Genomic DNA, 14,051 nt, shown 5'->3' on the forward strand with positions numbered 1-14,051 from the left:
ACAGCAAACAAGATACTTTAATGTTGAAGACCCAGGTTCAATCCCTGGGTTGGGAATATCCCCTGGAGAAGGGAATGGCTATCCATTCCAGTATTCTTGCCTGGAGAATTCCATGGACAGAGGAACCTGGCAGGCTACAATCTAAGGGGTTGCAAAGAGTTGGACATGAATGAGTAACTAACACTCCAAAGATCCTTTATGGATGATTGTCAGGGGGTTTAGAGGGGGAAGGGGAAAAAGGTAAGTGAGAAGTTCAAATTCAGAACCTATCTGGAAGTAGTCTTTTTGGTGATTATCAACTCAGTCATTCCAGAAGCAGTTTGTTATCTCCTGGGAAAATCCTGGGAACATTGTGTTATTGGTTGATAACTTCTCAGGGGCATTAAATCAGCAGGTCTGTGCTTCGGTGATTTGACATGATAGATTTGAAAATGAATTCACCTTCTATATTTATGTTGAAATATATTAATCCTCCTCTTTAGTCATCTGGGTTTTATTTGCATTTAATCTTACCTAATTAGCTGCCACGATGCTGCTGCTGCTGTTTGCTACCAGAAGAGTGAATGGGGGAAATGCTCTGTATGTAAATTGTGAGCAGAGTTGCTTTTGTGAAAGTGAACAAATTTTGGCTTCCTCTGACCCTACCATAGGTCATGTATAAGTGCTGTGCTAGGATGTCCACTTTGTTTACTTGGAAAAGTTGGTTTTGATGTTCACTGTATGAAGATGTGATGAGATAAACAGCAGGATATGTATGAAAATGGAAGGCATGAAAATCAATTATGGTATAATTTAATATTCCAATTTAGAAAGAAGATGTGTTTTCTTTGATACCACAGAAGTGAAAGAGAAACTCAAATCCAGTCAGACGCATTTTCTATCCAAAGATAATCTGTTAAATAATACACAAATATCACTCTCTCATCTGCTTTTTATTTTTGAATACTGGGGCTTCCCAGGGTATTATTCTGGGTCCTTTTATGAATTCAAGTTATTTACTGAATTCTGTCATCTTTATCTTCTTCCACCACACTCTGGGATACCTTAGTCCCAAACTTGACTTTATCAGTTAAGGCGTTTCAGCCAGCCTAGTGTTCTGTCTTCATCTTGATCAGTGTTCTCAACTGTCCAATTCATGGCTCAATCAGATGCTCCAAACCTCACCTCAAACCCAGGACCCAGACTTATCCCTCCCCAAATATCAGATTCTCCATGATCACCTCTGTCCATGGTCCCAGGGAATGAACTCAGAGACTCTAGCTGTTCAATTCAGAAAACTCAGACCACCCTAAATTCCCCTGCTCTCACTACCTCCCTGAGTCGTTTAGTTATGCCTGTCCCATTTCCTGAGCTTCCCTAGTGGCTCAGATGGTAAACAATCTGCCTGCAATGCAGATAATCCAGGTTCAATACCTGGGTCGGGAAAATCCCCTGGAAAAGGGAACGGCTATTCAATCCAATATTCTTGCCTGGAGAATTCCCTGGACAGAAGAGCTTGTCAGTCTACAATCCATGGGGTCACAAAGAGTCAGACACAACTGAGCAACTAAACACACACACACACATGCACACACACAAATCCCATTTCCTAAATCTCTCTCCTATCCATTCTGTTTATTCTAAAAGCACCCCTATGGCCTTAATTCAGGTTCTTCTTACTTTTTGCCTAAACAGATGCACTGAATCCTTAGATAGGCTTCAGTTTTCCAACCTTTTCTACCTCTCTTCCTCCCCTGACTGTAAAACTTATTTTTTTTTGTAAACTCTTTTTCATTGAAGGATAATTGCTTTACAATATTATGTTGGTTTCTGCCGTATATCAACATAAATCAGTCCTAGGTATACATCTGCCCCTCCCTCTTGAACCTCCCTCCCACCCCTCCCCACCCTTCTAGCTTGTTATAGAAAACTTGTTTTTAAAGATCACAATCTGATCAAATCATTTCTTTGTTTAAACTTTTTCATTGGGTTCCCATCAGTTATATTTGAGCCTTAATAATGCCAGGTAACTTTTGCACCCTCATCTCCAAACAAGTCTCTTAGTAGCTGGGCGGGCAATATGTTGTGATCTCCGACTCTGTGTCTTTACATGTCCTATTTCTTCTTCCTGGAGGGCCATGTCTCGCTGTGTTTGCTTAGCTAATTCCTATTCCTCTTTCCTTCAGAGAAACACCATCTTCTCTTGGTTATTTCCCAAGACCCTCCATCTACATAAGAGTATAGTTACTGTGCTGCCCTTCTCTATTCTAGGAACATCTTGTTTCCGCCTCTTATTATGTACCACATATCCCATGTGTTTATATGATAATCTTGTCTGTTTCCTCAAATACATAGTAACTGTTTTGAGAGCAGGAACTGTGCCTTATTTACCACTGTCTTCCTAGGAATGGGCATATTCAGTGTAAGTCAACAAATATTTATTGAGTGCCTACTGTTTGCTTCGCACTAAGTGCTTGTAATACATCAGTGAAAAAAACAAACAAAAAATCCCATATACATGAGTTTATGTTTTAGCATGTAACATTTGCTTGGTATCAAGAGAATAAGGAGAGAGAGAGAGAACAGAGAAAGAAGGAAGGAAGCAGGCTTTGAGATGAAATGTGATTGTAATTACTTTGAAAGGAAACAATAATTGATATTTTTGGTTGAGAATTTGAGATATCCAAAGGTCAGTCTGTAGAAAAGGAAGTAGACCTCTTGAGATCTTGTGTTTTTTTTCTTCTCATTCTGACTGCTACTTTATGACTTTTTTATAGGACTTTACTGCCTATGGAGGGCAGTATTGTTCCCATTCTTTCCTATTGGTAAATGTTTTATAAAACTTAAAGAAAGTTATATGAACAGTTATATATTTTTTAGAAATTAAAAAAAAATCTAGTTAGTAATACTCAGTGCTGATGGGATTGCCACTTGATATTATCCCAAGGAAATCCTGAGTGAATGAATGTTTGTACTTGTAGCCATCCTGTAAATCAGTATCTGAGGTAGGCATTTGGAAGTTTCAAATTTATTTTGGTAAATGTCCATACATTTAAAAATATGCTTAGCTATTTTTCATGCTTTACAGATAATGTCTAGAAGTAGTGAATTCCAGCATGTTTCTTCAGTGCCTAGATTTAGTGTTGAATTCAAATATACATTTGATTTTCCTGGAAATCATTTTATAGCCTTTTTTCCCCAATATTTCCATAGGGTGACACTTTGTACTGCCAGAGCTTTACAGAAGACATTGTAAGGAATATCATATCTCTTTTGAGAATTAAAGATATGTGGCATTTTTAAAAATAATTTTGAAAGATACTCTAGTTATTATGAGACAGATTTTTAAAAATGAATCTGTATGTATGCTCATGGGCACATAAAAGGGAGAGGGAGGAAAATCTTGGCTATTTAGCTTAGAATTTTAAAAGGCAGTAAGAAAGGATAAATAAGATGTGGTACATATACAATGGGGTATTTCTCAGCCATAAAAAGGAACAAAATTGGGTCATTTGTAGAGACATGGATGGATCTAGAGACTGTCATACAGAGTGAAGGAAGTCAGAGAAAAACAAATGTCGTGTTTTAATGCATATATGTGGAATTTAGAAAAATGGTATAGATGATCTTATTTATGAAACAGAAATAGAGACACAGAGGTAGAGAACAAATATATGGATGCCACAGGGATTAAAGGGGGTGGTGAGAGGAATTGGGAAATTGGAGTTGACACCTACACACTATAGATACTATATATAAACAGATAACTAATGAGAACCTACTATATACAGCACAGGAAACTCTACTTAATGCACTGTGGTGACCTGATTGGGAAGGAAATCCAAGGAGAAGATATATGTTTACATTTGGCTGATTCATTTTTCTGTACAGTAGAAACTAACAAAACATTGTAAAGCAACTGTACTATGATACAATTAATTTAGAAATAAATACATAAATAAAAGGCAGTAAGTAGATTTGGAAGAATTTTCTTGAAGTTTTCTAGCAGATTGTAAACATATTAATTTAAAAGATAACCATTTTCAACTAGTCAAGGCATCTGTGAACTGGCAATTCTGAGGGACTCCAGCCGCTTAGAATTTGGAGGTTCCAGAGGGACAGTTGGTCTTGAGTGCTGCGGTAGAGGCACCGACAGGAACACGTGCTTCCACACAGTAAACAGAGCTGTGGGTCCTGAGAGGCTCTCACTAGGCCATCACGAACTGAGTGGGCAGGTGGTCCCTGTCCCCTGGCGTTTTACTGTGGGCAGTCCAGTGGTGTGTTCAGTCTGGAGGTGACAGTTTTCTTTTTTTATTATTTATCTTTAATTGAAGAATAATTGATTTACAGTATTGTACCAGACATCAATATGAATCAGCCATAGGTTTATCCATGTCCCCTCCTTTTTTAATTTCCCTCCCACCTTCCTCCCTATCCCACCTCTCTAGATTGTTACCAAGCCCTGGTTTGAGTTCCCTGAGTCATACAGCAAATTCCCATTGGTTATCTATTTTACATATGGTTATGTATGCTTCCGTGATACTTTCTCCATACATCCCACCCTCTCCTTCCTCCCCCCACCCTAGCCGTGTCCTTAAGTCTGTTCTCTAGGTCTGTGTGGAGATGACACAGTTTTATTTGTTCCTTTGTATCTACTGCTGTTCTCTTTCCTCTATCTTACCCACCTGTCCAAACCAGCCAGGAGATAGTCCCTTGCTGTTGTTCTGACGGAAAGCAAAAGAGCTTTATGAATTCCTCTCTCACTTCATTCATTGTGTTCAAATACTTTTTCTATGTGGTGCTTCTTGCCACTTTCTTTTTCAAAGGTTTTGCAAGTGAAAACCTCCAAGAAATGGTTACTTTTTCTAGGGCAAACATATTAATTTTAGTAGCACGGCAGGGTTTCACCTTTATGCCTTCCTCCCCACCAACCCCCACCCCCGGCACCCTCTCAGATAAAACCCAGACTTGAGTGTTGCTTTTTTTCTGTCTTTATTGGGAGTTATTCTTTCACCTATTTTTGATTTGATCTTATCATCCAGGAAGACCCCAGGAAATGACCTCTCATGGGATTTCCAGTTCTAGACCATGAATGAGAATGACTCATCAGGCACAACATAGCTTACTTAGGAACTCAGTTGTTTTTTTAATAAGTGGGCTCACATAGTCTATAATCCACGAGTAATGCACATTTTAATTTCTGTCTCAGTTAAATTCGTGATGCCTCATTCATATCTTTGAGATAATACCATCATCTCTGCTCTGGGACACTGCTTCTCCCTGCCCCCGGTGATCTTGGGAATCTCTGGGATTGTGGTAGTATGATGAGCCTTTCTGGTTGGACCACTGAAGTGGTAGAAGATGAAAATTGACAAAAGAGAAATGAGAGTCCAAAAAGGTCAGTGAAACAGCTCAGGAAGTCTGAGCCCAGAATCTGAAACTAGAGAGCACAGATCACATTTTTTCTCTGGTACTAAAAGTACAAAGTATTTTATCTGTTTAAGATGAAAATTGGAAGCATTTTTGAATGATTCTTGTAAATTTCTGAGGCCTTATGTTCCCAATGCTTTGCTTCCTGAATACCTGTGCTCTCACTGGGGACATCAAAATAGAGAATGGAGGAATCAACATCGAGTAGGTCACAAGGAACAGTAACAGCAGATATAACCATAGATCTTAAAGCCGATTAATGACTTATTCACTGTACTTCTTCAGCCATAAGCATGTTGCACTTTAAAATATACCAAAACATATTAAAGTTCTCCCCTAAACCATCTTGCATGATGTAACATTTTAAGTATATTTACATTTATTTCCACCCCAGGATGTTTCTTAATGGTTAAGAAAGATGTACTCTCTCAAATTATAGCAGAAGTCTTGAGATATAAAACTTATAAAAGTTACAAATAGTGCGGATTTTTGACACACGCATAAACACACACAGACATATTCAAGTAAAGCCAATTCTGTGCTTTCAAATTTATATACAGTTGAAAATGGAGCTGCCCTTTATAAAATAACTAATAAAAAAAACCCTAAAATTTTGCTTTGATTTGCTCAAGCTGACCAGGGCATTATGCTGTTTATCATGGCATGCTGACTCTGGTGGAGTCTGATTATTTGTATTTTACTGTAATACACCAAAGTTTGTCATATATGCTCCTTCTTGTAGATTATCTATATGGTATGGAGTCATAGCGAACCTGTAGTCACTATGAATTTGATAGAGCTGTTCTGTCAGTCACAACAGTGACTCAATATTTGAGATACCGAAAGCTTTTCTGAGCTACAAAAGGTTTAAAAGAGCTACATGTTAAAAGAGATAATGGGTATTTTTGTGAAGGTAAGAACCTCTTGTAAAGAATATTGAGACTTTCTAATTGTGTGCAATCTAACACATAGTTATTTCACAATATACTATTTTTCAGTAGTGATGGGCTTCTGAAACCTATTCCAGAATTCTGATAGAACCTAAGCAAAAGGTTGCCCAAATGTGCACCATTCATCAAAGAATAAAAAATCCAAACCAACAGAACTTAGGGTGTCTGGAAACAAAGAATGTCTCATATGAATTGAAGTACAGCCCTGACTATAATGAACAATATTGACCCTCCTTCTAAAGAGTTTTGTAATTCAAGCCTAGCTTCTTATCTAATTCCTTAAATAGTTGTTCACTTAAATAGTTAGCATAATGCTAAGCCTCTTGGCATACTTAGTGTTAAAATTTAGATTCAGACAAATTAGTGACAGTTAAAGTGGACTTCCCTGGTGGCTCAGACAGCGAAGAATCTGCCCACAGTGCAGGAGACCTGGGTTTGATCCATGGGTCAGGAAGATCCCTGGGTCAGTACATTCCCTTGGAGAAGGGAATGGCAACCCACTCTAGTGTTCTTGCCTGGAAAATTCCATGGACAGAGGATCCGGGTGGGCTATACTCCATGGGGTCACAAAGAGTTGGACATGACTGAGTGACTAACACTTTCATTGAAAAGGCACATGGCTCTAGATAGCCCAGCAATTCCATAGGCTATTAGATAATGGTTCATGACAATACAGTTTTGAAACATATTCCTTGGGTCTGCATTGGAGTTGAACTCCTGAGATGTTGTAGGTAGTCAGGTCAAGATTGATGGCTGTCTTCTGAAACCTAAATCCAAATGGCTTTGCAGATATTAATAGCAACACTAGCACTTTGTAGCTTTTTATATTTAGTCACTTGCCTAAAAATGTAAATGTATTGAGGAAGGAGAAGTGTTATAAGCATTTGTGGTGTTTCTTCTAGTAACTGCTAGGGGATTGGAACCAGAGCTTTGGTTGCTAGTGACCAGCACCAGAACACTGGACACCCGGACAGGAAGGACAGGAAAGTGAAGAATTAAAATTGGGCACACAGAAAGATAAGAGAGGACTTGTTGCACAAATTCTAATTATTTATTTTTCTTAGAATAATGGAAAAGGCAATCAACTAACATACTATTCAGAGTTGATCTTAAAGATATCCAAGTTATTGAAGTACCTTTAAACAGATCTCATTATTGTATTATAATCTACTATAGTCATTTCGATATTATGCCTAGGTCTTCGCACCTAAATGGTGCAGACTGGGAATGTCTGTGACACTGGGGCTTTCAGTACAGAAAAAGTTCCCTAGGGAGCAAAAGGCAGTCATTGTGTCTTCAACTGGGGCAAGGTATCAGCCTGTTAGATTTTAATAATGTGCAAGAAGATGATGTGAGGACGTTTAAAAGAGAAACGTCACTGTAAAGCCAAGAGCTTGGTAGGTTTGGACATGAGTGAAAAGTGAAGAAGCAAGCTCTTAAAAATGAGTGACAAGGGAAAGAAAAGAGAAAAGGAGGAGACCAGAAAATCCTGGTTGCTGGACTCAGACAATGTGTGTATCCTGTTTAGGAGAAATACTGGCCTTGAGGACTGGACAAACACTATATGTGTGTGTTAAATTATTCCAATGTGGAGGTTTGAAGAACATAAGGCATTTTTATCATTAAAGTGATGTTTGAGGTGTCAGAGTATCTCATAGTCATATTAATACTTATTTGAATGTATAATTTTTTGTCAGAGAATAGGTTGTCAGAGAATAGGTCCTTTAGCCCGTTAATAAATGTATCCCTTAGAATAATGCTAAAACAGCACAACCCCTAAAGAGTATCTAATTAAATCATTTCTTAATCCTTGCCTGGAAACTTGTAATATTAGCTCAGACATCTTTATGGTTAAACTCCATCAAGAGCTCAGTCTCCCCTGGGTGACTGAATTTGCATTTACTCTTTGTAAGGCAGACATTACTCTGGGTGATGATTCTCTTTGACAGTCATTCCATGGCTGAGCACGCAGGGTATTGACAGCTAAATTTATAAACCAGCAGATTGAGGACAGAAATGGAAAAATAAGCAAAAATAAATTCTCTTGATAGTGATCATTAACTAGTGGAAAGGTTTATAAAGTTTCCCCAAATTATTGGTTATTATTTTAAGCACGCATCATCATTTGCTGATGAATAGATCTGAAATGGAAACAAAATGTGAAAGAACATTTATAATTGGAAAAATTATTAGAGCTGTTGGTTCTTAGCCAAGTTAAGCAGAAGTAAGACAAAACGAAAAAGGAAGCAAAACCACAACCATTACCTAAATCGGAGCTAGTTCTCATGCTTTTCTGTGTCGTTCTAAGTAAGGCCTTGGATACTCGTATGTTTTGTCAGTATCTCTAAGATATTTTAAAATCTCTTATCCCTATAAAAAGTCAGAGTAGTGAGTTGACATTTCTTTTGCTTCATTTTTCATTCAGAACTTCCAGTGTTTCTCTACATTTGAGCAGAATGGAATCTACAAATGGAGGATAGAAGAATTAGTAGATTTATGAGTGGGCACGTTTGTCTGCAAACCAGACTGGCTTTCACATGTAGCAGAGAGGCATGGATACTAAATGGACCAAACCAGTTGCCAGAACATTTTAAAAAGATTCATAGACAGTGGAAATGTTAAGTTGTGTGTGACCTGTGATGAAATAAAGCAATGAAGATGCTTTCAAGTAAGTCCGTGAGGGAGACTAGGCAAGGCTTTGCCAGGTTGTTGAAGTTCTTCCTTATTTTTCATAGTCGTAATTAATAATTTTAAATAAGACAAAACCCCTCTTTAATTCTTGCCCTGACCAGTTTATTTATAAAACTGTTTGTGTGTGAAAGAATCCATACATTTCTCATTAGCTGAACTCAAGTTACTGTGCTCAGATGAAGAAGTTTCAAATCCTCGAGAACAAACACTTAAGAAAATTAAGGTAAAACTACAAATATATAATTTATGTTATTAGCATATGGTGCTATTTGAATTTCATTGTATACCCGGAAAAGAGGTACCCCATATACTAATTGTCAAAGTGTATATGTATATGTTTGTGTATTTTCTCAAATGCTTCCTTTCACATAACAGGGTTGTCTCAGATTGTATGTCATTTAGCACTGAAGGCATTAAATGCGTGTTAGTTCTTAATGCAGGTGTGGATAGACATGACTTTGTTCTTTCTTTCTGTGTTCTTGAGGTTAATGAATTTTCCAGGTTGAGAGGTACAGACTGTTTCTGAAAACAAATATGTCTGCAGCAAGAACTGGCTTGGGAGAGAAAAATCAAAATACTCATTCCCTACTTAGAACTTGTGTAGTTTCTTTTCTGGTGTTCTCTGTGCCAGCTGCCTCTCTCTACCCAACAGTGGGCTATACAAGTCCTTTGGCTACATTTTAATCAAGGCTGAGATTTTTTTAAATGTATTTACAAATAAGGATAAAATGTCGGTTTAATAGATGCACCCATCCTTAACATTTTCATATGATTGTGCTAAGTACTATTGCTTGATGGTTTTATGTGTTTAATTTATTGTGAGATAACAAAACTTACTTTATTCTATTTAATAGTGAATTTCAAAAGTCTGAGGTAATTGTTCTCACTTATAAAAATGTTTCTTTGAAGTGAATTTACAATATTTTTCTCCTCCCATATGTGACTTGCAGCTTTTGGTGTTTGTAGGGAGATGAAAGTCATTTATGGAAGAGTCATGTATTTGAGGAATAATCTGATGATTGCATAATTTGTCATGAGTCATATAGTCTCCTAATATGGTACTGAAGTAGATATTTCTTACTGAAGGCTTCGGCAGCTGATTAAGGAGAGCTTCTTTTTGTAGAATACAGATATAAAATTGATACCAGGTTTTCTAAATAAATAATTATGAGAACATCAAGTCTGAAAAAATTGCAGTAAACTACAGTTATGTAAGCACCAATGAAGTTGGAATTGCAAAGATCACATCAAAGTGTGAGGAAGAACAGCTGCCAGGTTAAGATTTGGGGGCTTTTTAAGTTGACTGTGACATCAAAAGCTGTATGTAGTAAACACAGAGTACTTCATTGCCAAGTATTTACTTTAATGAAGACTCTGAAGAAAGGCTTTGGGGGTGAAAATGTCAAGAAAACCATTTTTCTTTGTTTGAGTGTTAGTCATATAATATTTTGACTCGTTAGAGGCGGGTATGCCCCAGATTGGTCCAGTAGAAACTTCAGTCATCACAGAGAATTTTAGAGTAAGAGAAGAATCAATTAAACATTTGTGGAGGTCTTCCTTTTCTTTTTAATCCTATCACTTGAGCTCTTTCATGTAAAATGTATGTTTCACATTTTATAGTTAAGAAAATCATTCTACATTTACTGTTATGTAATGCCTACCAAAAAAAAGCTTATGAAACGTTCACTTTTAACACACTGTCAGAGATGTACCACACATAGGCTGTTTGTGCAACCCCTCCCACCCCCCAGTAGGTAATGTGTTCATACTTGCAGTCATGACCTTTGATATCAGGAACATCATGTGTATGTCGTCTTCGATTCTTACGAGAATACTTCAGCTTAGTTATTAATATTCTTGCTTCACTGATGAGTTAAAAAAAGGCCTTAGACAGATTATGGGTCTTCCTGCAAGAGTTGCACAATTCATATGTACCAGAGAAAATATGAAAACCCATTATATTTTAACTCAATCTGGCTTCTATGTATTTTTAATTTTAAAAAAGAAAAAATAAGATGAAAAGATTTAAATAAAACACACACAGATTCTACTGGGAACAACCAGTCCTACAAAGATAAATAAGACATTTTACAGTATAATAGGAGAGACAGACATTTCATACACAACTGTAATGAAAAGAATGTTTTGAATAAATGGAGGAAGATATAAAATACTGGGGATTCATAAAAGAGGAAGCAATTAATTTGTACTGGAACGAATAAGAAAGACTTCATTAGAGGCCCTGATGGGTGAGCTGAGATCTGAAAGGTGGGTAGACCTTTGTCGGGGAGAGAGGTCAAGCGTGAGGAATAAATAAAGAGGAAGATGGAAGACTGGAAGGGTGGATTGGAACTAGATCAGGGAATGCCTGGAATGCCATGCTGAAAAGTCTGTGTTCAATTCAGTTGCTGTCAGAGAATCTAGGGCAGGAGAGGATCAGCTGAATGATAGTATGATAACTCTAATGAAAGAATGTAATGTATTTTAGATGAAGAAAAAGATAATTCAGAGAGAATAGAGAATATTGCATATTTCCCAGTGGCATAGACGAAGTACCTGAACTAAGAGAGTGGGAGTAGAAAGGGTGGAGAGCCTGTTTAAGGTAGAAGGATTGGATTGAATGATTATTTGTTTGATGATGACTTACTTGTAGGGGCACATGGAAAGAGAAAGGATGATACTGAGGTCTCTGGTGTTACTAACAGGGAGGATGGGAAGTTTTGAAGGTTTATGGCATGGAGGATGATTTCATTTTGCACAGCCAGCCAGCCAGCCAATTTAGCACTGAGATGGTGATTGACACTGGACGTGGTGTCTTCATGAGGGATATCCAATTGTAATGTGGAAGAATATGTGCAAGTTGGAGAAGCTGAACCGTAGAGACGTGAAATTATGATTTTTCAGAAATGTGTCTAGCTTGGCAAAGGAGAAAGAATGAAGACACAGGTGATGTTAGCTTGTCTAATACCAGCAATGCTAGCGATCACAGCTAAGAGTTTCTGAGCTCTTCTAGGGACCAGGCATTGCCCTAAGTGTTTCTCCTTTTCCTCCTCATTGTACTCTCATGAAAGCGATGGTGTTACTAGTTTCTTTCTATGCAATGAAGGAAAAAAGACACATAGAACATAATGAAAAGTGACACCCTTATAACAGTCATGTTTCAAGGTTAAGGCATCTGAATTTAGGAGTGAGGAGATGGATTCACAGCAGGAGCTGAAATGTCATTAATATTTCATATCATTTTACATACACCTTTATTTTATAATTGCTAGTGGACAGGATGGCCATCCTCTAAGACGTAGGATGGAGGTATAAGTTTGGTGATGGTTCTCTAGTACCCCTTCATTAGAAAAGCAGACTATTTAAGGTAGATTTCTGACTCTTTCCAAGATTGTTATTAGTATGTAAGTGTGATTAAGAATAAAAAGTTTAGTGCATCAAATTAATATTTATAGAAGTGATTAGAACAGTGCTTAATAAGAAGTCAATAACATTAACTGCTGTTATTAACATTATCATTCGTCTTTTCATCCATCTGTAGTGCGAGTAAATATGGAGCGCTATTTACTAAGCACTGGGGAACTCAGATGAAAGACAGAGCCTGCCATTAGGGAGCAGTTCAAAGGGGAGGAAAACCAAAGCAGCCAACTACAAAGTGTACTGATCCATTAAAAAGTTTTAAAAAATTGAGTTAATTATCGAGCATCTTAAGTGGCATGTGCTTTTCTTCTAAGCCTTGAAGACAACAGAAATAATAAAGACAAACAATTGAATGCCTTTGTATTTATAACTTTTATACCAAATAAAAAATCAAATTAGGAGCTGATTAAACTGTGAATATAAGTTGTAGCAAATTAAAAAAAGAGAAACTACTGTTATAGTATATAATGGTATCAATTAAATTGTTGAGAAATTAGTAATCATCTCATAGATAAGTGATCAAGCATATGACTTAACCATTTGCTGAAGAGTATTCAGCATGTCTAAACAAGAACACAGATACCACAACTTAAATATGAGCTAGCTCTCCTTTGTAGATTAGACACAAATTTTTAAGACATTTTCAGTGACTGTTAATGTTCAGTGAAGTGAATTTTGTAAAATGTGGTTTTTCCACATTTTACAAAATTTATTTAATTAGAATCTATTCATCAGTATGTGTATATGTAATCAATTTCATCACCAACTTAAAATTGATTAACATTTAAAAATACTCATTAAAGAAATTCACTATGATGTTTCAGAATAACTTGAGATTAAAAAAAGAGGGATTCATGACTGCCCAATGTTAAAAATATTGTTTTAGAACAACTCTTAAAAATTTTATACAAAAAAAAAGATGTAAAAAAGGATTAGTAAGTAAAAGTAGTTTTTCAAAGTTTCTATACATATTTTCTTTAAAATTTCCAAGACTTTGGAGAGAAAGGGGGTGGAGCAGAAGGGAAAGTTCTAGAGATAAAAATGCATGCAAGTTTTTCCTTCGGGAGCAACTGGGTCCCAGGAAAACAAAGCATTTGCAAATTTTTAACCTTATATAGTAGGAGCTTTTGGTTCAAACAGGAAAGGAGAGACTTAAATTTGGAATCAACTTGTCAAGAAGTCATCTTCGAATTTGACATGAATTAGAGTGTTTTTCTTGGCCTCTGCAGTCCAGGGGGTCGCTAAGAGTCGGACACGACTGAGTGACTTTACTTTCACTTTTCACTTTTATGCATTGGAGAAGGAAAGGGCAGCCCACTCCAGTGTTCTTGCCTGGAGAATCCCAGGGACAGGGGAGCCTGGTGGGCTGCCGTCTATGGGGTCGCACAGAGTCGGACACGACTGAAGCGATGCAGCAGCAGCAGCAGCAGGACACTCTTTTTAGTATCTTCTTGGTATTTGGCTGGATTTGGTGTGTCATCATTAAGTGCTGGACTCATGCAAGCTACACTGGTGGGTGTAAACCCCACCCCGTACCTTGTCCTTGAGAAAACACACAGTTCAGGTCAGACAGACCTGGAT

At 37.2% G+C, this 14,051-nt stretch overlaps 1 protein-coding gene across 6 annotated transcripts in view; it reads left to right on the plus strand.

The window, feature by feature from the left end:
- The window catches only part of CHRM3 (cholinergic receptor muscarinic 3), a 559,389-nt gene that overhangs the window by 52,055 nt on the left and 493,283 nt on the right, over positions 1–14,051 (plus strand). The window contains exons 1-2 of one of the 6 annotated variants that reach the window (XM_061404944.1): positions 1,933–4,273; positions 8,785–9,027. The exons of 4 other annotated variants lie outside the window; for them this stretch is intronic. The gene's annotated coding sequence lies outside the window, so the exon portion shown is untranslated. Of the gene's footprint in view, positions 1–1,932; positions 9,028–14,051 lie in introns of those variants that run through there. One more of the 6 variants, XM_061404946.1, reaches the window with a different exon arrangement.

This window comes from Bos javanicus, chromosome 28 (genome assembly GCF_032452875.1).
Source record: "Bos javanicus breed banteng chromosome 28, ARS-OSU_banteng_1.0, whole genome shotgun sequence".
In the NCBI taxonomy this organism is placed as follows: Eukaryota; Metazoa; Chordata; class Mammalia; order Artiodactyla; family Bovidae; genus Bos; species Bos javanicus.